The sequence below is a fragment of the Bombus bifarius genome, unplaced genomic scaffold (genome assembly GCF_011952205.1).
Source record: "Bombus bifarius isolate JDL3187 unplaced genomic scaffold, Bbif_JDL3187 scf7180000010269, whole genome shotgun sequence".
NCBI classification, from domain to species: domain Eukaryota; kingdom Metazoa; phylum Arthropoda; class Insecta; order Hymenoptera; family Apidae; genus Bombus; species Bombus bifarius.
In genome coordinates, this window is record NW_022885585.1 from 27,032 (window position 1) to 51,006 (window position 23,975).

Genomic DNA, 23,975 nt, shown 5'->3' on the forward strand with positions numbered 1-23,975 from the left:
AATTTATTATTAACATTATTTTGTGATTGGTGATAACTGAATACTATATCACTGCGACTTTATTGGATCTGAATATTGCTTAATATAAATTGTTATTAATTAACACTTAGCCAACGGAACGGTGATTTCGCCTGTCTATGAAGAACATCGCTTCGCGATCGAACGGGAACATCTCTCTTTTTGATTTTAGCAACGTGTTTTCTTTTCTTGCTCTTTATTAGTTATTTATATTATCAGCTATTGTTTACTTGGATTTGTTCCCAATTAATTGCGGCACTTTTCTGATTTTATAAAGTACAGTATATAATAAAAGACACCAATTCGGTGGTGTTAAAATTAATTAAAAAGTTACACTATCAATTATGACTAAATAAAGTTATAATCGAACGGTACCACACTGTAAAAAGATATTAAAACGCATTATGAATTTTTAATTTCACGTTCAAATCGTGTTATTTATCTTTAGTCATGTTTAATGTTTTTAATTTTACCTATACTTTTTATACTTTTAATTTCATGTTTTGTATGAACAATATGTGAAATCGTTAAACAAAATCATTACCGCAAAATATAATTGACCACTTAAATAATTTTTAGACTTCTTTGTTTTGCAATTAGTGAATATTAGTCCTTGTTACTTGGACAGATGCACGGTAGACAGCGTATAGATTGACAACAAAATCGATAATAAAACTTGCAATAAGGCTGTAAAGAGTGGCTTATTCTGAGTTACAATCTTGAAAAATATTTGAGAAGTAATAAACAGTATGGTCTGTAGCGAATTTAGTTTCTTTAGCATCGGATATCTAAGATATGTTACAACTCGGTATTTCTTGCTGAAGTGAATCTCACTCCTACTAACACTCTACATCTTCTCTAGTGTTTAGTTTTTCTTAGTCCTGCGAAAGCTACAAGTAGCGACGAACGTGTCACGTCGAAGACACAAGAAATCACGAAACCGATAGATCGCCGGTGGTCTCCTCGCGTCGCAGTTCGAACGTTTCACGAATAAGGTGAAAAAATTGAAGTTTATATATGATAATAGAATTTATTATGAAAATCCAACAAAGTGACGGCCCAAAGTGTTACAACAGAATGATTCAAAGTGTTACAAGAGATTTGGTCAAAATGTTTTAATAGACTGGGACGAACGCTTATTTTGTAGGGTTTTTATACTGAGGTTTTAGTCCCTCTGGAAGGGTTGTCGTCTGGTGTATCTCAGAGGCGCCTATTCCGTTACTATTTAGTTATTGTTTCGATGGCTGTGATATGCAGGATGTCAAGCCTATCCTATTACTGTTTCTGAGTGGGTGGTTTTCTTGAGCGTATGACAAACGCGACGCGTTCATCGGTCGTGGCACAACGATTCTCTCTATTGTAGTACCGCGGAAAGATCGACGACATACGCACAATCCCGACGATAATGCACAAGTGCCGAGAAGCCAAAAAGGTCGGAAAACTTCAATAGGCCTTCCGGCATTAAGTTCACGTTAAATAATCATTGTTTTCTGTTTAAACCACTGTAATAAATCCATCTATCAATAAATTATCATATAGAAATAACTGGAAATCCTAATTTCCAATATTTCTGATAAGGAAATCCTATAATGCATTCATCCACGCATTTCCTCTCTCTATTCTGAGATAAAATCTCAACATTTCTCAATGATAATTTAGAAATACTCTTATCTGTAGGATTTTCTGTAATTTCTGACTTGCAGGATTGTTGCGACCTTTTCAGAAAGACTTCATCCTTATCAAGAGAAGGCGTGCCAATGTCGCACGGAAAGTGCATAACAAATATCAAACAAGTCATATCCGATTAAAGTTAAGAAACATTATGATCACTTGTAAGTTACTGTATACCTTTTATCTCCTGAAATACGTTGGATGAAATTAAAAATAATATAAGGAGATAACAGTTCATACATGAAAATACAATATGTTTTTTTTTATTATATCCGTGTAAGATCTACAATTAATATTCAATCGGGTGAACGAAATACTTCTTGACACTTCTTGACAAAAGTTAAGGAACGTACTTTGTTTAAATTATGTACCTACTTTTTAAAAAATATAAATAAGAAATAATCTAATAAGATGTTGGGTACCTCCTGAATTTGATGACTACATGTCATCTGCGTAGCATTAGTTCAATTTCTTTAATCTTTAATAATGTTTTTTCGTATGATATAATTCAAAGCAGTAGTTCGATGCATCATCCAACGTCACAGGCTTTACATTGGAATCCTGTTTCGGCTCGCATTTTGTTTTTCCTGCAAATCACACATTTCCGCCAACCGTTTTGCCGCGTTCCTATTGGATTGATGTATTTTGATGGAAAGTATCTTGAAACCAGTCGTAAGAAATTATCTTTGGATGCAGTTTGGCTTCCAGACTTATTGCTACATGTATTTTCATTTGGATATTTTAGTAGAATTTCTCGAATGAGGCATAAATGAAACTTCGCAAATGTTATATTTCTTTTGGACATAATTTTGTAGAGTATGTAAATATGGTAAATCGGAAGATCAAGCATGTGGGCAAAGAATTTCTTGTACAATTTCAGAGTTCTTCCAACAGTATTAATGGAATTTAGAATCACGTCAGTTTCATTGAATGCTCCCATGATGCAATTATAATCTACTATTGCACTTGGTTTCAGTATTGGTATTTCCGTTTTAACATCACTTTTCTTCGTTTCTACATACTCAGCAGAATGATAATAGCTTGATAACATTAGCACTTCTCCTTTGTTCATCCATCTTAGTGCTAACAGTTTACCCGTAGACTGAAACGCAACTTCGCCTTTGCATAATTTTTCAGATATACTAGGCATTCTACGTTCCAAATGCATTTGTCTTGACATAAAAGGGAAAATAAAGCCGGGCTTGAGTACCAGCTATCGGTGACCAAAACATGACTTTTATTCAGATACGGTTCCATCAGCGTCATGACAATATTCCCTGATTTGCCAATTTCTGCTAAATGATTATTGTTAGTTATATCCGTACGTGCTCTACACTAGACGATAAAATCTTCAATATATCCGGTACGACAGTTGCAGATAACAAACGACTTAATCCCAAACCTACTTCGCTTTGAAGGAATAAACTGCTTGCAAAAACGTCGTCCTTTGGAAAGCAGCAAATTTTCGTCGATGCATAAATGCTGATACGGATAAGATGCTCGTGAAAAGGAATTTCGCAGTCTATCGATGGTGCTCTGTATCTTTCTTAGCGCATCTCAATTTGTTGTCTCATTGCTATCGCAAAAGTACAGCATTTGTAAACGAGATATATATCTGTTCCTTTTTTTCATGATTCTTGGAAAACTTTCTGCTCGTGTTAATTCGTCGGTTGACCAATATCTCTCTATTGACAATTTCTTTACTCTTCACATTAACATCGATAGAGCAAAAGATCGATACATTTCGTTTACTGTTGTATTTTTCCATGCAATTAATCGTGAGCAATTACTGTGTGAAATTTTCGTGGTATAATACTTGTCACTTTCTCACATAATATGTTTGAGCATATTTTCGGAAGAGAAAAGTTGAAAGATTGGAGAAAGGTTGACGATTTATCGTCAATATTTGCTTTAATTTCTGGTAGATTTTCATCAAAATTAAAAACTGTTGGAATCAAATTATTGTGCGCTCCAAAGAAATTCCAGTGGATTAATTTCTGGTAATTCCTCCATGTTTTCGGAACTAGATTCCGAGCTACTTGACAGTAGGAGTTCTTTGTGACATGTATTTTTATTTTTACCTTTGTATCCAATTTGTTCAAAAATTTCAGAATGTTCAGAATCTGATGACAGTTCCATCATCGCAGACCATATTCGTCAATTTGTCCATAATGGACAATTTATGGATATTACATTCGATTTTTGTGAAAAAAACTCTAAACAAGAAACGTATGCTGCCAGTGCGTCGAAAGAAAACGATTGAATGTGCATTATTGGGAAGTTGATGATAACAAATGAAGAGCGACTCTAGTCGAGCGCCTATAGTCGCTGTTCGCAAGCAGAGAGTCGATTTGAGTCAAACTGCCTCGTTTTTTTGACATGTTTGTCAAATGGTAGAAGCATTTTATCACGCTGGAAAGATGACAGTCCGGGTTTTCTGGACATTTTATGATTTTCATAATTCATAACAAAAATTTCAGTGTTAAAGATTCTATTCAACGACACTATTCTTTTTTACATAATTGAGACGGTCCTCGCGCATCTTGTTTCACGCGTATAACCATCTTCGTTATTTGTGACACTAAAGTAATAGAATAATATTAAAATAAATGCTAATGAAATTGTTTAACCACTACTATCACTAGCTCCCAGACAACTATAAACTTGGACGATGGGCGAATGTGGAAACGTATATAAATTGAATACATAAAATCAAAAGCTATACACAACATCGACATAATGACGATTTAAACTTACATTACGAACCATCAGACAATACGAAAATTACGCCAATGCGGAGAAAGGAACTGAACCTTCTTGAAACATTGACAGTACCGTCAATATTAGAAGGACACATAAGTACACTAATATTTTTCGTTAAGGAGAGAGTGTGTTAGAGAGTGTACTGAATTCTAGAAGCTTCCAGATTATACTTGAGGCGATTAGGTCGTGATAGGTACTGAAGTAACACTCGAATGGGTTTGACAATAAATATTTATTAATCATATATTGTATATGTACACTGATGCGTAGAACTCGCGGTTCCTATTATCGGTTCGACAGTCGCGGTTACAAGTTCGACTACTGGTCGAGGTGTTTTGATGCGCGATACAAGTTCGGACGATGATTGCGCGAGATGCTGAAAACTTGGATTGATGATTGACTCGGACCATTGCGACTGTAACGACTGTGTAGCGACTGAGTAACGACTGAGTAGAGACTGTATAGCGACTGACTTTCCGTCACGATGATGCTGCGGAGGAAAACTATGATGGGATGTGTCTAAGGATGCGAGATCATCGGATTTGTCGAGGAAAGCCCTGGTTCGGAAAGTGGGGGAAATGGACGTCGTTTTTAATTGGCTAATTTTTGTGTTAGTCGTTTGAAAAGGATGCTAACTGCCCTTGAGAGAAAGTTCCTAGCGGGAAGCATCGTGCGTGAGAAATAGCAGATTTCTCGTGTCTTCCCGTAGAAGGTGATAGGCTTAGGGACTGTTAAGACAAAGACTATTTGTCCCTTTGGAGGAGCTTAGCTAAAATAAATCCTAAGATTTATAGCGGGTGTTTAGGCTAGTTGAAAATATTCTGTAAGAATGTATCGACATCTGGCAATCTCGTCCGAAGAGGTGGGTCTTTGTGTAGCGAGCCACGGGACAGAAACCGTTGGAAAGTTTACTGTCGAGTGTCGCTACATACTTATATAAATGCTACTGTTATTCATCATCGGCCCCCTATTCCCAGAGCTGCGGTTCAACACAGGACCCGTCCTGTTCGACGCTTCCGTGACCTGAGCTGGTTCTGTTAGGGAAGTGATACATTTACACTGTACATGAGAGCGTGTGTGTAAGGGTTAGAGGGCGTCAAGGACTCAGTGGAGACAAAAGACTGTTGCCAGATGTTAGAAGAATCTAGGCGAGTCGGGTGGCAACCAGCGTGCGTGTAAGACGTTCTTAGAGAGGAATATAGATGTATAACTGTTGTATGGGAAATATAGCCAATAATTTGTATTCCCAAATCCTCGAATTTCCTTAACATGGTAGCAGAGCGTGGTTACTAGTTTTGCAAGATATTTAGTGCGTGGTTACGATCTTGCGAGTGAGTTTTCAGTAAAGAAAAAAAAACTTTCAGAAAAAAATATACTTCGAGCACGTAGGAACGCTTGAGTAAGAAAAGAAAAAAAGAAGAATCAATTAAAATGGAGAGATCGGAAATCATGATACCTATATTCGATGGTGAGGATTATGGAATGTGGAAGCAAAGAATCACGATGTTTCTCAAATATAAGGAATGCGAGGTTGTTACAACTAGAATGAAGAACGAAAGAGACGATGAAGACTGGGACAAAAAGGATTTGAAGGCGATTAATATAATTTATAGTGCAATATCGAACAGACAATTGGAGTATGTTAGGGAAGGAAAAACGGCGTATGATACAATAAAAAGGTTCGATGAAATGTACTTGAAAGAGTCGACGGCACTGCAGATCGTATGCAGAAGGAGATTGGAAAACATAAGACTGGAGAACTACAGTGATTCAGCATCATTCTTTAACGATTTTGAGAAATTAATCAATGAATTAAAAAGTGCGGGCGCACAAGTAAGTGAGAGGGAAAAGCTGAATTACATGCTGAATACGTTACCCGAAGAATACAGCTACATAGCGGACATAATAGACGCATTGAAAGAAGAGAATCAAACGGTAGCGTATGTGAAAAATAAAATAGAGATAGCAGAGAAGAAAAATAAATCCAATCGAGGAGAAAGGCAAACCAACGCCTTTTCTGCAAAAAAGGAAGGATGCATCAGATGTGGAAGATTAGGACACTTTGCGAGAGAGTGTCAAAATGGCGTCCAAGCGGGAAGCAGTAACGGCTATTGGCATGGGCCAACACGTGGTCGAAACAGAGGAAGAGGGAACAAAGGCAATACGAGCAAAGGACGTGGAAACTTTCATCGTCAATCAACAACCGGCACGGGCGAGCATGGAAACTCAAGAGCAGGCATATGGATAGCAACGGCGCACGCAGCAAACAGCAGTGAGACGAATGAAATAAGTAAGAACGAAATAGTGTGGCTATTAGATAGCGGTTGTACCGATCACATAATTAATAATATAAATTATTTCGATAAATCTATCGACCTAAAAGAACCGGTAAATATATATTTAGGCGATAATAGACCGATAAAAGCGACAAAAGTTGGGAATGTTATAAGTTATTTTGAAGCATTCGGAAAACAAAATGAAATAAATATGAGGAAAGTATTTTACGCGAAAGAAATGTCCGCAAATTTGATTAGTTCAGGTAAACTAACAGACAATAAGAATACGGTTATTTCCAAAGGAAATATTGCGAAAGTAATAGATGAGGATAATAAACTTACAGCTGTAGCGTTCAAAGAAAATGGGACATATAGAATAAAAAGTATATTGAAAGGGAAGAAGCACTTAGTAAACAGCGCCGAACGTAGTGGTATGAGTAAAAAGGAAAGATGGCATAGGATGCTAGGACACGTAAATTTTAAATATTTAGAGATTTTGGGTAAAGAGCAGCTAGTGACTGGCATACCGAATGAATTTGAAAAGGAACTTTTGAAATGTAGGGTGTGTATAGAAAGCAAAATGCATAACTTACCTTTCAAAAATAATCGAACTAAGGCTAGGGAAATAATGGAAATTATTCATACGGACGTATGTGGTCCCTTTAAGACCACCGGATTCAATGGAGAAAAATATTTCATTTCATTTATCGATGATTATAGTAAAATAGCTAGGATCTATTGTATAAAATCAAAAGATGAGGTCTTTGATTCTTTCGTACAGTTCGTAAATGAAGCCGAAAATTTAACGGGCAAGAGGTTAAAAATATTAAGATGCGATAATGGTAAAGAATATTTAAATAATCGAATTTATAAATTTGCTAGGGATAAAGGTATAAGAATAAATAATTGCCCAACATACGTACATGAATTAAACGGGACAGCGGAAAGGTATAATAGAACAGTGATGGACATGGCGCGTTGCTTGTTAGCGGAAGCGAAAGTACATAAAAGGTACTGGCCGGAAATAGTTTGTACAGCGGCATACTTGAAAAATCGAATATTAGCGAATACTATAGAAAGAAAGACACCTTTTGAAATATTCTTCGGGAGAAAACCAAGTGTTAAAAATCTACATCTCTATGGAAGTAAAGTTTTTGTAAGAAGGCCAGAACAAAAAAGAGTTTCCAAATGGGACAAGAAGGCAGATATGGGAATTCTATTAGGATATAGTGAAGTAGGATACAGAGTCTTATTAGGTGGGAAAATAACAATAGCTAGACATGTAGAGGTCATAGAGACAGACACTAAATGTATCGGTTTTGAGGAAAATTCATTAGAGGCAGATAGAAATGATAGCGAAGATAACTATTCATTGGATGGTATGGACAAGGAAGAGTTAGAAGGTAGGAAAGATGAAAATAATAGTAGTATTGAAAGCTCAAACACTCCTAGGAGATCTACACGTATTAAGAAAACTCCAGTAAGGTATCCAGAAAAGGAAAATATTTGCGAGATTCATGCAAATTATTGTAAAGTAGATATCCCTCGTACATTTGAGGAGGCGATTTGTTGCGAAAATAATGAAGTTTGGAAACAGGCTATGGATAAGGAAATAGAATGTCTCTATAAGAATAAAACTTGGAAATTGGTAGAAAGGGTAAAAGGCAAAGAAGTATTAGATGTAAAATGGGTTTACACGAAAAAATCAGAGGACAGGTATAAGGCTAGATTAGTGGTAAGGGGATTTCAACAAAGAAACGTAGCCGATGACATATATTCTCCAGTGGCGAGTAATCAGACCTTTAAGATATTGCTATCATATTGTTGTCAAAATGGATTAATAATTGAGCAAATGGATGTAGAAACTGCCTTTTTAAATGGTGAAGTAACCTCGGAGGTATATGTAAATCAACCAAAGGGATATGCGGACGGAACGAATAGAGTTTGTAAATTATCGAAAGCGCTTTATGGGTTAAAAGAAAGTCCGAGGGACTGGTATGAGTGTTTTGATAAGTATGTGACGAGATTAGGTTTTAAAAGGAACAATATAGAGCTGTGCCTATATACTTATGGAGAGGGAGAAAATGTTGTTTATTTGTTAATATACGTAGACGATTTGTTGATTTGTAGTAAAAACAAAGGGAAGATACAAAGTGTAAAAAAATTACTAACTGATAAATTTGAAATGAAAGATTTAGGTGAAGTAAAAGAATATCTTGGAATAAATATAGAGTATGATTATTTAAAAAAATGAAATGAGATTAAGCCAAAAGAAATACATAGAATCATTAGCAAACAAATATAAATTACATAACAGCAAATTGTACTGTACACCTATGGAGACCAACTTAAAAATTGAAAAAGCTGAGATAAATAGAGAGGACATTGGATACAAGAATTTAATTGGCGCATTGCTGTATATTAGTGTAAATACCAGACCCGATATAAGTTATAGTGTGAATTATCTGAGTAGATTTCAAGATTGTTGTAACGAGACACATTTTAAATATGCCTTGCGAATATTGAAATATATGTACCGGACTAGAGATTTAGGGCTACATTATAAAAGAAATGAAAAGTGCGAAACGATAGATTGTTATGTGGACGCTGATTGGGCAGGAGATCATATAGATAGGAAATCGACTTCTGGGTATGTAATTAGATTGTATGGAAATGTAATTGGATGGAAGTCTAAAAAACAAAGGTGTGTGACAAAAGCCTCGACGTATGCAGAGTATGTAGCTCTATCGGAAGCGGTGAGCGAAGTAATGACTATCAGAGAACTAATGAAAATCTTCGATGTAAATGTAGACGATAACCCTGTAAAAATCTATGAGGATAACTCTGGAGTAATGAGTATAGCAAAATACGGAACTTTTACAAAAAATTCTAAACACATCGAAGTTCATTACCACTACGTTCACGAGTACGTAAAGGAAAATAAGATAAACATAATAAAAGTAAGTACAGAAGAAAACACTGCGGATATTTTTACGAAGGCACTGTGTACAGAGAAATTTGAAAGGTTTAGGTCATGGATGAATGTAAAATAAGAGAAATGTAAAGAAAGCGATAAATGTCAAATATTTTGTTAATTCGACAAGTATGTAAATAAAATTAAGTGTACAGTATAAATGTAAGGAGGCGTGTTAGGGAAGTGATACATTTACACTGTACATGAGAGTGTGTGTGTAAGGGTTAGAGGGCGTCAAGGACTCAGTGGAGACAAAAGACTGTTGCCAGATGTTAGAAGAATCTAGGCGAGTCGGTTGGCAACCAGCGTGCGTGTAAGACGTTCTTAGAGAGGAATATAGATGTATAACTGTTGTATGGGAAATATAGCCAATAATTTGTATTCCCAAATCCTCGAATTTCCTTAACAGGTTCCATAGATAGTCGCTCTAGGATCACACCCTGCTCTCGTTAGTTCTACTTCTGCACACAAAAAGAAACATGTAAGGATATTCGTACCATGATCGTGTCATTTGATAGGCCTCTCAGCCATTAATTCCCGTAAGGAACGGATTACTCTGAATTATCGTGCTCGTCACCCTGCACCGTGACCCACGGCCTGATTCGATCGGCAGCGACCACCGTCCGGAAGCATCTTACTCCTTTTCGCATATCCCCTACGCTGTAGCGATCATTTGGTAAAACGCTCCGAATCCGAAACAGTTACTTGAATTTCGGAAATAGCTTCCGATTTGCTTCCGTGGCAGTTCTTTTTTTTTGCAATTAGATTTTCGCGATCACATCGCAGAGGTCGATATCCCTCGCCAACGCAGGAATTTCGTTAAGTATCAAGCGATTTCTGCGTTTGACTATGACCATATAATTTTGTAATATAAAATCTTGTCCGACGATGACGCGAAATCGCATGTATTCGTCAGGAACTACGAATGAGTCTATGTCGGTTTTCGCGTTTTGAATCGTGATCGTCGCGCGAGCCACCTTGTTCGCCATCACCGTTTATTCCACGAATATTCGAAGCAGTGCATCCGCGATAACTTTCGTTGCAATACCAAATACCCGAGATATATGGACTCTATACTCGTTTTCCGTTGACATATATGCTAATTTCGTACAAATCTCACGCAGATTCCATACCGTTAAAGTAATAATTAACATAATAACTTGAAGTATTAACGAATACCGAACACATTTTGTTCCTCTCTTTCATACCTCGCTCGTACAATACAGAATTACACACATCTATTTTCTAACACATACGATCGAGAATATTTGCCTGTTTACTAATATCACTCTTCTTTTCGAGCATACGGCATCGCCTCGAGAGGTGTCCTATTTATCTGCATCGGTAGCACTTCACGCTGGTTATTGATAGCCGCTCTCTTCTTCCCTTCTCGATTGTCACCTGTCGTTCCTTCTCCTTCTGACGGTCTCCGTTGATGATCGATGGACGCGGGGTTTTCATCCTCCTTCGACACTAGACGATCCCGCGCCACTCGCTCGCACTACGTTGAGGGTATTCATGAACGCGTATGTACTGTGAAGGACTTAATTTAAGGTACCCTTAAGTGTTATCGCTCTCTCTTCCCACAATCGAGGGTGACGAAGACCCGGCGGCCGTTCCAGGTGTTCGAGCTTTACATTTTCTTATAAATCGTAATTTGTAAGATACGTACTTAACATAGTATCATGTACAATCCAACTACACGATTTTCTTGCCTTGCGACTTCCTTACGATACATCGATATAATAATATATGTTTTTTTATTTAATTATTTACATTTTACAATTTGTCCACTAGGACATTTGGTAAAATATTATAGCTTAGTGGTATAATAATATAACATGTGGATGGCTACCCCCAGTGGGATACCATCTTCGAATTTGATTGATTTATTTCTTTAGTGTGGTGAGTGTTTGTATATATTTTTAGTTTGTTTTCTATGCTTAGTTTGGATTTTCGGCGTGTTAGCCAATACATTTGTCTCCTTGCTATCTGTATTTTGTCTATTATTGCCTTAATATGCTGTTTCCATGTGAATCGTGTATCTAAGTGGAGTCCTAGGTATTTGACTTGCCTTGTTTGTATTATGTGTGTGCCGTTTAGTATAATGTTTGGTGGTATCTGTTTCCGCAGTGTTAATGTGATGTGTTTGCATTTATCCGGGTTTGCTTTAATTTGTTTAGCTTAAAGCCAATTTTCTATTTTTGTGATATGTCCTTGTAGTAATGTAACTGTTGTTGCAGGGTTAGTGTGCCTGACTAGTACAGCTGTGTCATCCGTGAATGTCAGTATTTTGCTATTGTTAGTCGTTGGTATGTTGGCCGTGTATAATGTGTATAGAATTGGTCCTAAGACGCTTCCTTGCGGAACCAGTGCCTTGATGTCTTTAACTTCGGAGTATGTGTCTTTGATTTTTACTACAAAGGTTCTGCTGCTTAAGTAAGATTTAATTACATGGTATATCTGCTCCGGGAACTGTTTTCTGATTGATTGAAGTAGGCTATTGTGGTTTATCTTGTCAAATGCTTTCTCGATGTCCATAAAGAGGGCTGTGGAGTGTTTGTTTCTGAATCCGAATTGGTGATCCGGTATTAGATGGTTCTTCTCTATTATTGGTTTTATCCGGTCGTAGATTATTTTCTCTAGTATCTTGGAGAACACCGGAAGTAGTGAGATTGGTCGGTAGGACTTGGTTTCGTGTGGGTCCTTGCCTGGTTTGGGTATCATTATGATTTGTGCCAGTTTCCAAGCTTTTGGAAAGTATTGTATTCTTAGTATTGCGTTTACTATTATTCTGATTTGTCTTATCGCTTTTGGCGGAAGGTTTTTCAAGATTTTGCCGTTAATTAGGTCGATTCCTGGTGCTTTGTTATTTTTTGTTTTCTCAATTATGTTTCTGATTTCTTGTGCTGTTGCTTTGGGTATGGCGTAGTGATTGTCAGTTGGTGTACTAGTAGTTAGCGCATCCTCGTCCGTATGACTATTGTGGTTGCTGTTGTGACATCAATCACATCTCAACCTACATCAGTGATAATACATCGACCCCCGACCTTCGGACACTTTTGGACACATCACCACCTTATCATCATAGCATACACCAAGACTGTGACGCACCTTAGTCCACATCAGAGATAGGATATGGACCCCCGACCTTCGGACACTTTTCTACATCATAACCTACACCTAGCCCCTCAACATCCTAAAACCAAAACGTATATAAACTGAGACTTCAGCTCGGGCAGTTCTTGTTCTTCTTCTAGTTGCTGTACTCATACAACCCCTTTTCTCCAGTTCGGTATTATGTTGTAAGTGTTAACATTTATAATAAAGTTTTATAAAGGAAGATTAGTAGTTGGGCTACGACTCAGCCTTCTTACTACAACCCAAGTACCAACTTTACGTGACATTTTGGCGATCCTGCCAGGATAGTGAAAATTGTTTGTTCGGAAACCAAAAGACATTCATCATCTACGGAAGATAGAATTATTTGGGACTATGGTCATCCGCGACAACGAAGTAACTATCAACGAAACCGGAAGAAATATTCATAAAGCATAAAGCATCTACGGACGCTAGATCGCAGGATTGTGAAACATCGCTTCGCCTGGAAAACAAGGACATCCATACTTACGGGAAGGACTAACTTGGACTACGGTCATCCTCGGCGACGAATTCTTAATCCACGAAACTAGAAGGCCTTTGGAACTGGAAGCATCTACGGAAGCTAACAAATCAAGGTAAACGCTGGATTCATTTTACATATAGAGGCAGACTATCTAGCTTTGAACAAGACTCAGACAAAGAGTTAGCGACATTTAAAACGATGTGGAAAGGTAAAGCATGCACTAGTAGGGACGAACAAAGTATTAAAATGACAAACCAACTACGGGAGCAAATCGCGCGACTGCGAAGAAGCATGGACCTTTTCCAACAAGCAAAAGAAGAGGGTTAACGCCTCGATAAAAAATCGAATTGCTACGAAAAACAATTGACGAAATCAAGTTAAGAAAACTGTTAAAGGAGACTATTAAAGAAGCGACTAGTCGGAGTTATCAGGGTAGTTTAGTTTCTAATAATTTGAACAAAAGCTGGGAAAAAACAGACGTTACTGTAGGAAATGAAGAAATGGTTTTGAAAGAATTTTCAAAAGAATTGCAGTCTAATGTAGAAAATTCTTATGAAAAGAAAGTATCAATTGACACCGCTTCACAGGATTATATTTTCATTAAAACAGACTTAATGTTTGATGTCAATAGCTCGACAGAATACCAGAAAGAGTCTGTGAAACGAAGGAAAGAAGATATTGTAGTATTGTATAATGATTTGTCACCATCTTCGTCACAAGATACTCAAAATTTACAAGAATGATTTGACAAAAAAAGTAAAAGTTTAGGAGAAGCAGAAAAAGATCATAACAAGAAGGATAATATTTCAATGAGAAATATTTTGGACGGCGATACAAATAAAGAAAACCAAATTGAAACGAAGGAATTAGAAGCAGTTAGTAAATCAACTGCTGAAAATGATACAAAATCAATAGACAACGTTGAACAAAATATATCATTAGAATCCATACAAAAAGCAAGAGATAATGCTTACAATAATGAACATTTGCTTATAGAAGAAGACCAAATGATGACAGCGAAAAATGCGTGTGACACTACAGAATCAAAAACTTCAGCAGATCTTATGTCGAGAAATTTAGATGCTAATACACAAGAGAAGTCTTTAGAGAATAAAGATGACAAGAATCCATCTCCATCTATGTTAGATAGTAGTAAACGGAGCAGTCGTTATAATGTTGCTGCAAAGCCTGCTACATCTCCAAAATTTGAAGAAATTGTTTATAATCAAACAAGACAGTCAGACACAAATAAAATTTTGCGAAGAGCTTTAAAGATTCACAAGAATTACCTAATAAAAGTAAGTTATCAAAAATAGGAATTGCACTTAACAAAATTGAAGATACAAAAACTATTTTACAGAATAAAAAGAATTCATTAGAAGGAGAAAAAGAAGTAGGGGAAAAGAAGAAAATGTACAGACAGAAATTATTTCAAAAAATATATCAGATGATAAATGTGATTTGCTTTAGAAAAAAAAAAAAAAAAATTATCCACAAACTACATTAGGAATTTATCTATTTTAGTGAGGAGAAAGAGAAAGGATAGAGGAGTTGATCAATAGACTGTGGATTTTGAAGCGTTTATGAAAATACTACAATTTTAATAAAATATTCAATGTAAAGTCTTTGTTATAATATTCAGATAGATAGATGAAAAAAAAACACGCACACGTGAAAAGAGTTCAATCTTTTGGAATGCAAATTGAAGAACTAACAATAAAATTAGAAGGAATAACATAAGTCACAAATATGAAGTTGACCTGCTGGAACAACAAAAAGAAGGCCAAACTTAATTCATGTGTTAGTAATTCAATGGAGGAATGTGATAAGCTGGAGCTAAAGATGCAAAAGAGATAAAATGTAGTTCTTGAACCACAAGGACAAATAATCTGCCCTTCAATGTGAACTAGACGAACTAAAGGGTGAATATGAAAAAGTGGGTGATTTTGGATATAAATATGAAGAAGAAACTAATAAATTGAAACCGGATTTTGAAAAAGAAGAAAAATGATCCTTGTAAATGAAAATAAATTTGAAATATTGCGTAGGGTAGAAATTGAAGGTAAAGTAAAAGATATGAACGAACAAAATAATTTTCTTAGAAAAGAACTGGAAAACGTCCAAAAACTTTCCAAAGATGTTAATAATCGCTTACTCGAGGCGAACCAAGAATTAGAAGATTCACATAGAAAACACACTCTTATTTGAAAATTGAAAAAAAAGGAAAAAAAACATCAGGAAGAATTAGGTGATATAATAAAACTTCATGATGAAAAAAAATATAAACTGATACAGCATTGGTGTTCTGTAGAATGTCAAACTGCCATAAGGGGTTACATTGATGGAAAAGTGCAGTAAATATTTAAATAACAATCCATGACTTCTTAAGTAATTGTAACAATCTTGATGTTTTACTATGGAACAACTAGATGAAGTGCACAGTGACATTAATAAAGTAGAATCATCGATAAAAGTAGATGTATCTTCTTCATTAATATCAGAATCAACGACTGATATTATAAAGAATGTGCATGATATTCCAGAAAATAAAAAAAAAAATAAGTCACAGGAATGTACAGATAATACAATTCAAGATGGTTTAGTAGTAAATAAATGTGATGTAACAGATTTAAATAAAAACAAAAAAAATTTTTAAAGTAAGGAATGTAGTGAGACAGAGAGCATAAAGAACGCTGCGATTAACGAAGTAGAACAAGAAATAATAAATAAGGACCCACAAATTGATGATCAATGTAAAAAAAAAAAAAGATGAGAAATTTCAAGAAGAGCAAGCAGAGAATACAACTGAGATTGGAGATCATTCAAGATATGCAGGTGACACATCTTTAGATAAAGAAAGTACGAACGATGTTGAAATATTTAATACAAATGAGGGTGAACAAAACATTGAGAAACACAACGTTTGTACAGTGTTAAATATAGATACAGTTAGTGTTACTAATGCTCAGTGTCAAGCATTAATTAAAACACTTGGTGAAACTTTTGATGATAAAGCCCAAACATTGCATGTCATGGATACAGACACAGATTTGTCTAAACTAGTTGATAGTAGTTCAGAAGTAATGGTACTGACTGTAGAAACTATTATATTAATGATATGAATGAAAGTACAGAAGAAAATATTGTTTTAACTATACATGAAAAGGATGCTGTTGTAAATTCCAATGAAGAAAAAAATGTTTCTGCAGAACAAAAAGGAACGAAGAACACTGAAATTGCAAATGAAGAATTTAATTTGATAGATTATGCATGAAAATGTGATGGAACAATTATAGAAGTAATGTCAACAGAAATTGTGGCTCAAGAAGTTTCTGAAAATTGTAGCCAGAAGGACAATTATGACGTATTAAATCATACAAAGACAAGAAACGATTCTATAACTCCTATTACCTCAGGAGTAATTAGTGATCTAGAAACTGCAGATGACATTGATATTAAAGAAAAGAATAACAAGAAACAACAAATGGAAATGACAAGATTGATCTTTTGATAGTTCACATAAAATTAATGTAGAAAAGAAAATTATTCATAATAAAATTGTCGTACTTATACATGTTGCTAATACAAAAGGAAGGAATAAATCTATAAGTGAAACAGATAAAGTGCGCATAACTAACAAAAGAAGTGCAATTCAGGATATCTTTGATGATTGGGGTGTTGAAAATGCAGAAGATGATAGTCAGTCGGTATCCAAAGCTCCAGATACTGTGCAAATTGAATTGAAAAGTTTACTAAATGACACAAAAACACGAACTATAGAGGAAAGCACAGTTGTACTGATTGAAGAAGAAATTACATGCATGGAAAAAGAACCAGTTGTAGATGCTGAAAAGGCTTTAGAAGTTGCTAAACAAAACAAAGAAATGCAAGTATCAAAGGAACAACTGGATAACAATCCAACTATAAAAAAACAACAAGATAGTATAAAACCATTGCTCAAAGACCACTAACTCATTCTATATCACAGGCTGTTAGAAAGTCTACAAAAGATTCAACACGTGATACTGTGGCATTTCGTCAAACTTAGCAAATTATCCCTATTAATCGTAGTCGAAATTTAACCAGCCAACAACCTTCACAGGTTGAAATAGCAAAAGCATATACCACGACGAAGAAGAACAAGTACAAGTTGAGCCAGTCAGAGTCCAATTCCATCGCTCCATACTGAGGAAACACTAAGATTTTGGAGGACCAAAATCAATCTAAAGAGGGGGGTATGTGACATCAATCACATCTCAACCTACATCAGTGATAATACATCGACCCCCGACCTTCGGACACTTTTGGACACATCACCACCTTATCATCATAGCATACACCAAGACTGTGACGCACCTTAGTCCACATCAGAGATAGGATATGGACCCCCGACCTTCGGACACTTTTCTACATCATAACCTACACCTAGCCCCTCAACATCCTAAAACCAAAACGTATATAAACTGAGACTTCAGCTCGGGCAGTTCTTGTTCTTCTTCTAGTTGCTGTACTCATACAACCCCTTTTCTCCAGTTCGGTATTATGTTGTAAGTGTTAACATTTATAATAAAGTTTTATAAAGGAAGATTAGTAGTTGGGCTACGACTCAGCCTTCTTACTACAACCCAAGTACCAACTTTACGTGACACTGTCGTTGATGTTATGTGGGGTGAATGTGTTGCATAGGTGGTTGGAGAATTCTTCAGCTTGCTCTTCGTTGCTTCTTGCCCATGTGTTGTCTGCTCTTTTGATTGCTGGTACCATTTTTATTGTCTTCTTCATTTTTTTTGTGGCTTTCCATAGGGAGTAGTTGTAGTTCTCGTGAGCAGATAGTGACTCGATGAACTTTGTGAACTCGCTGTTGTTGTGCTCTTTTATTTTGTTTTTTATTTCTTTTGCGAGTTTGTTTAGGTGTTTTTTGTTTTCTTTTGTTCTGTGTTTTTGCCATTTTGCTTTCGCTTTTCTTTTTTCTCTAATTTTTTCGAGGATGTCTAGTGGAACTGTTTTTGTTTGTCTGTTGGTTGCTTCAGGTATAGTGGTTGCCCTTGCTGCTTCTTGGATAGTTTCTGTGAATGTTGTTACTGCTCGATCGATGTGTTCAGGTGTTTTCAGTGGGATGTTGCAGCTGATTTTGCTTTCTATTATTTCTTTGAATATTTGCCATTTGGTGGTTTTATTGCATAGCTTCTCTGTGCTGCTGTAAATTATTGGTTTGTTTCTGCATGTAATTATTATGGGTGTATGGTCGGAGATAAGCTCGAGGCTGGGTGCTATGTTTAGTTTATTTGCGTTTAGTCCCTTTGTAACTGCAAAGTCTAGCAGGTCAGGTATTTTGCTCAGGTCTGTCGGTCAGTATGTCGGTCTTCCTGTGGATAATATATTGAGGTTATTATTTCTAATGTATTTTTCCAAAGTTCTACCTCGTGGTGTAGTGATTCTTGATCCCCATAGTGTGTGCTTTGAGTTATAGTCTCCCGCTGCAATATACTTGTCACCTAAGTGTCGGAAGTACTCTTCCCACATTTGCATTGTGATTTTGTGTCGCGGCGGTACTTATACTGCTAACAACTGCAGTTGGTTGCTGTTAGTCTGTACGGTAACGGTGGTTGCTTGTATATGTTCCTTACTGACCTGGCTGTGTAGGTGATGTTTAATGTCGTTTTTTATTACTACTGCCGTCCCTCCGTGTGCTTTCCCTGAGGGATGCTTGGTGTCGTATATGGTGTAGTGCGGTATTTTTATATAGCTTTTTATTGTGAGGTGTGTTTCTGAGACGAGTAGTATACCGATGTTGTTGCTATACTGGAATGTTTTAGTTTCTAGGGCCCTTTGTTGTAGGCCGTTAGAGTTGCAGGCTGCTATTTTAAGCGTGTCTATTTTTATTTTTTGCTCATCATGTTAGTAAGTAATTGTAACATGACTGTTATCTGCTGTGTTTGCTGTCTGAGGAGTTCGTTTTGTTCGCTTATCATTTTTGTGAGTATTTCGGTGTTTTTTTATGGAATGTTTTATTAACTCTTTGATTTCTGTAGCGTCGTTGCTGTGGTTGTTCTGTTCTTGATTGTCTAAGGGTGATGACCGGTTGACTACTTGCGCGTAGTTTCGGTTTCTAGCGGTGTTGGTGTTAGTGTGGTTATTGTTCCTTGCGTGCTGTGTATTTGGTGTTGACGTAGGTTCTGTGTTGTCCTGTTGCGCGTGGAAATTGTTGTGTGTCCTGTTACGAAGCGGCGGAAAAAGTTTACCTTGAAGTTGATTTCTTACTGGACAGCCTTTGTAACCCGCTGGGTGATTTCCACCGCAATTGTAACATTTTACGTCGTTTATTTTCCCCGTGTGTGGGCAGTTCGCTGTTAGGTGCTTTTCTGCGCAGTTGACACACGCCGGGTTCCTGTTGCAGTAATTTTTAGTGTGTCCATATTGTTGACACCGCATACATTGTGGTATGTCTTTTTTATGTCTGGGTGGCTCGACTGTGATTATTGTGTTTGAGATCTTTTTAATTTCAAATATTTCTTTGTTGTTGCTTTTCGGTTCTAGCTCTATTAGGAATAGCGGTAGCGGTTGCTTAGTGTCAAATTTGGTTATATTGTTGATCGTTCTTGCCTGGTGTCCGATCTTGGCCAATTCCTCGCATATTTTGTTTGTATTTGTTTTAGGGTGTAGACCTCTGATTACTGTTTTGTAGCTCTTGTCGGATTTGGGTTGGTAAGTGTGATACCCAGCGTTCTTTTCCTTTAGCGCTTTAGTTACTTTCCTGTAGGTTTCTAGGGTATTAGTTTGTACTTTTACCTGGTCCAGTTTGAGCTGTTTGATAGTGTAGTTTTCTTTTCCTGCCGTGCTGTTTAGCAGATCAATGAGGGGGTCCATTATTTATGCGTCTATGTAGATTGGTGGTGGCTTGGGAGTGTGTGCTCTTGGTTTTTCTGTAGGGTCTGTGTCCATCTCTTCTGTCAGTGAGCTGAAGGAGTTTTGTATAGGAATTTCTTGTAGCCATTGTTGTCTTTCTGTTTCTGTGGTCCTCCTATCGTTTGTGTTTGTGTTTATTTTTCTTTTTTTGCTGGGAGTTACAATCTTCCAGCTTTCGTTATGTTGTGGTAGATCCTTGTTGGTATTGCTCTTTACGTCGTCTTCTTGTATTATTTCCATTTCTATTTCTTTTGTATTTGTATTTGAGCAGTCCAGTACTTCACTTCTTGTTTTAATTGGGCTCTGTTGGTCTACTGCCCTGTTTATAGCGTATGTTTGTCCTTTGTTCAGTATTCTTATTGTTGGTATCTTTTGGATGTTTTCCATCATCGATTGGTTCTGTTGCACGTCCCTTCTTTCACTCTTGTCGCACTTACGGAGGCACTAGTTTTCACGTCCGCATAGCTCGACTGCTTGGGCAGAACTGATAATAATATATGTGGCTCGGTTTTAGTCAGCAAAAACTCATCAATGCGTTAGTGGAATTTTTATTAACGAAAAATTTCAAATTAAAAGATTTCGTCGATGCATTAGTGTTTTATCTCCCCGATATGACGGGAAATGTGTGGCTCCGCTGTACAACTATATCAAGTGTCCGAGATTCCATAGGGCGATTTTCGATATGCTGTTATGGATTTCGTCGCGCAGGATCATTTACGTCGCCGAATGTCACAGTTTTCTTCTGTACGGCTTATATAAGGTAAACTGCCGCCCATGTGTCGTTCGGTTTGAGAATCATTGTACAACCCGCTGATATTGATTGAGTCATTTTGAATCTGTATATATGACGACAATCTCTTAAAAATCTTGATCAATCTTAAATCTTAATGGGTCTTGAGTGTTTAAAGTCTCTTGAGTCTCAATTGCCTCGGAAATTTGATTGCAGGATATTCGACACTCGGTTTAAGGATTAGTATCGGTTATATATGAAATCAGTACTCTATTTGTCATTCGATGAAGGCACGCCTATATTTTAGATTGAACTCCTCAAGACTGATCAACAGTAACAAAATGAAAGAAAAAAATATCGCCGTCTATTCATACTAAACAAATGCTTGCTATATTATTTTCTCATTTGTATTACAATCTATGTTTAAAGATAATTTACTGTTAGTATGTTAAATAATTTTTGCTGTCACATACTACACACATGCACTTATTTTTCGTAATAATCTAATAATTTGGCAGTGTAAATGATGTTTACGACGTAGTAGAGGCTCTACGGCTACGGTTCTGCGCGATTTATCTTACGAAACAAATAAAAATGAAATGGTGAAAAAAATTTGGCGAAATTGTTTCGATACTAAGAATCAAATGCCCCTTACTACTCGATGTTCGAACTGACCTAGTTTAGTCTGTGTAACAAGATTTGTTAGCGAAGACACACATTTTGGTCGATTCTTTAACGCAGCGTCATAAAGTGCATCATGCAATATGTAAAAAGTTAAAAATATTTTCTGCGTAAAAATAACATATTTGCACAAAATATTACACATTCGATTGAAATTCTTTATTTATTAATTACTTGACACTTAGCCAACCGCGCGCGCCAGAGCAAGCTATACGCATCTCACAGCACTAGACAAGCCAATCTATACGCTGTCCAAGTAACAAGGACTAATATTCACTAATTGCAAAACAAAGAAGTCTAAAAATTATTTAAGTGGTCAATTATATTTTGCGGTAATGATTTTGTTTAACGATTTCACATATTGTTCATACAAAACATGAAATTAAAAGTATAAAAAGTATAGGTAAAATTAAAAACATTAAACATGACTAAAGATAAATAACACGATTTGAACGTGAAATTAAAAATTCATAATGCGTTTTAATATCTTTTTACAGTGTGGTACCGTTCGATTATAACTTTATTTAGTCATAATTGATAGTGTAACTTTTTAATTAATTTTAACACCACCGAATTGGTGTCTTTTATTATATACTGTACTTTATAAAATCAGAAAAGTGCCGCAATTAATTGGGAACAAATCCAAGTAAACAATAGCTGATAATATAAATAACTAATAAAGAGCAAGAAAAGAAAACACGTTGCTAAAATCAAAAAGAGAGATGTTCCCGTTCGATCGCGAAGCGATGTTCTTCATAGACAGGCGAAATCACCGTTCCGTTGGCTAAGTGTTAATTAATAACAATTTATATTAAGCAATATTCAGATCCAATAAAGTCGCAGTGATATAGTATTCAGTTATCACCAATCACAAAATAATGTTAATAATAAATTAAAAAGCCGTCTGTTATATGCTTATATATATGCATTATCGAGCCAATCCTAGCGGTACTGCAAAGCTAGGTCGACTCACGACAGAGGTGAAGCAAGCTCCTATCCCTCCGTCAGATTCCAAAAATCAGTTTAATATTCTGACTTCCCAATGGGAAGTGTATCAGATATTAAGCTGATAAGAACAGATACTACACTTTGATCTTAGCCATAAGGCCGAGAAGCGATAAAAATTTCAACTTTGTCTACGAATATAACATCTCTATCTCCTAAATTTCCCAGCGAGAATCGGCATCTTGAAAAAACCACCTAGCGGTGGTATCTTCAAATACTCTAGCCTGATCTCGCTATACTGACATTTAGCGACTTTCGGCGTACGGTCTATTCCGTCCGCGAAGCGTGATTTTCCGTCTTCTTATATACCATGAACAACATCGATCTTTTTGTGATGGCAAAATTACAAGAGTATCCCGAAGCTCAAGTTTGTAGATGATAAAATTCATTTTAATATTCGTTTGAATCTCATCCTATATTTTGCTCGCAGACTTTGGTAACAAAGCGTGCCTTTGTTCCTTCTTTCTCTTTTGTGTCTAATTTCGTAAAATATTAGCTCTCTAATGAAATTAACTATAGATAAGTCATTTAAGTCTCAGTCGTAGAACCGCGTCTCAGAAACTGCGAATCTGTCATCGTAGTGTAGTATCGTAAATATAATAATATTAGTTTATTAATAATAAATGGATTAGACAGAAAACAATGGTTACTTAACATGAAATAATCGTGACGACGTATTATAATTAATTTACAACTCTCTTCAACACAGATTCAACTCTCTCTCAACAACGCTAACAACACTATCTCGACGACGCAATCCGCACTCTCTGACTTCTCAACTCATACTGCCGTTAATTCGTTTATGTCTCTTAGTAACCCTTTGTCTTTTGTCTTATATCCTTTGTTTAAGCCCCGTCATGCACACGCTCAGTAACCGCTCGTTTACAATTCGCACGGCACCCCCCTAAGACCTTCGTCCGCGATACTATAGCAGAAATAGTCTAATCTTTTTTATATCAAATGTTGTCTGTGTCGTACATTTTCCATGTCCTGCACAAAGTTGTACAATTTATCATAAAATTTTCAAACGTGATTGCAGATTAAGATATAATACAGTACATAAAATTTTATCTGTTCCCGTAGGCAATTTGAACCCCGTAGTACTTTTCTTGATAACTGTACATCTTTCTTCTATATCGAAACAAATAAAGATAATAAAACTATAATACTTGATAAAGTGCAGCGTGAAATCTTTAAAAAAGTTAAAAATATATTCTGTATAAAAATAAAATATTTACACAAAATATTAGTACATTCGATTGAAATTGTTTGACTGTTAGTCACTTAATTAACTACAATATACATTAGGAATTATGCGAGTCCAAG

The 23,975-nt window shown here is 36.2% G+C and overlaps 1 non-coding gene across 1 annotated transcript; it reads right to left on the minus strand.

Moving 5' to 3' along the window:
• Positions 1–22,570: 22,570 nt before the first annotated feature.
• Positions 22,571–22,763, minus strand: LOC117216273. The gene has a single exon (XR_004489340.1). It is a non-coding gene; the product is annotated as a U2 spliceosomal RNA (small nuclear RNA).
• Positions 22,764–23,975: the final 1,212 nt, after the last annotated feature.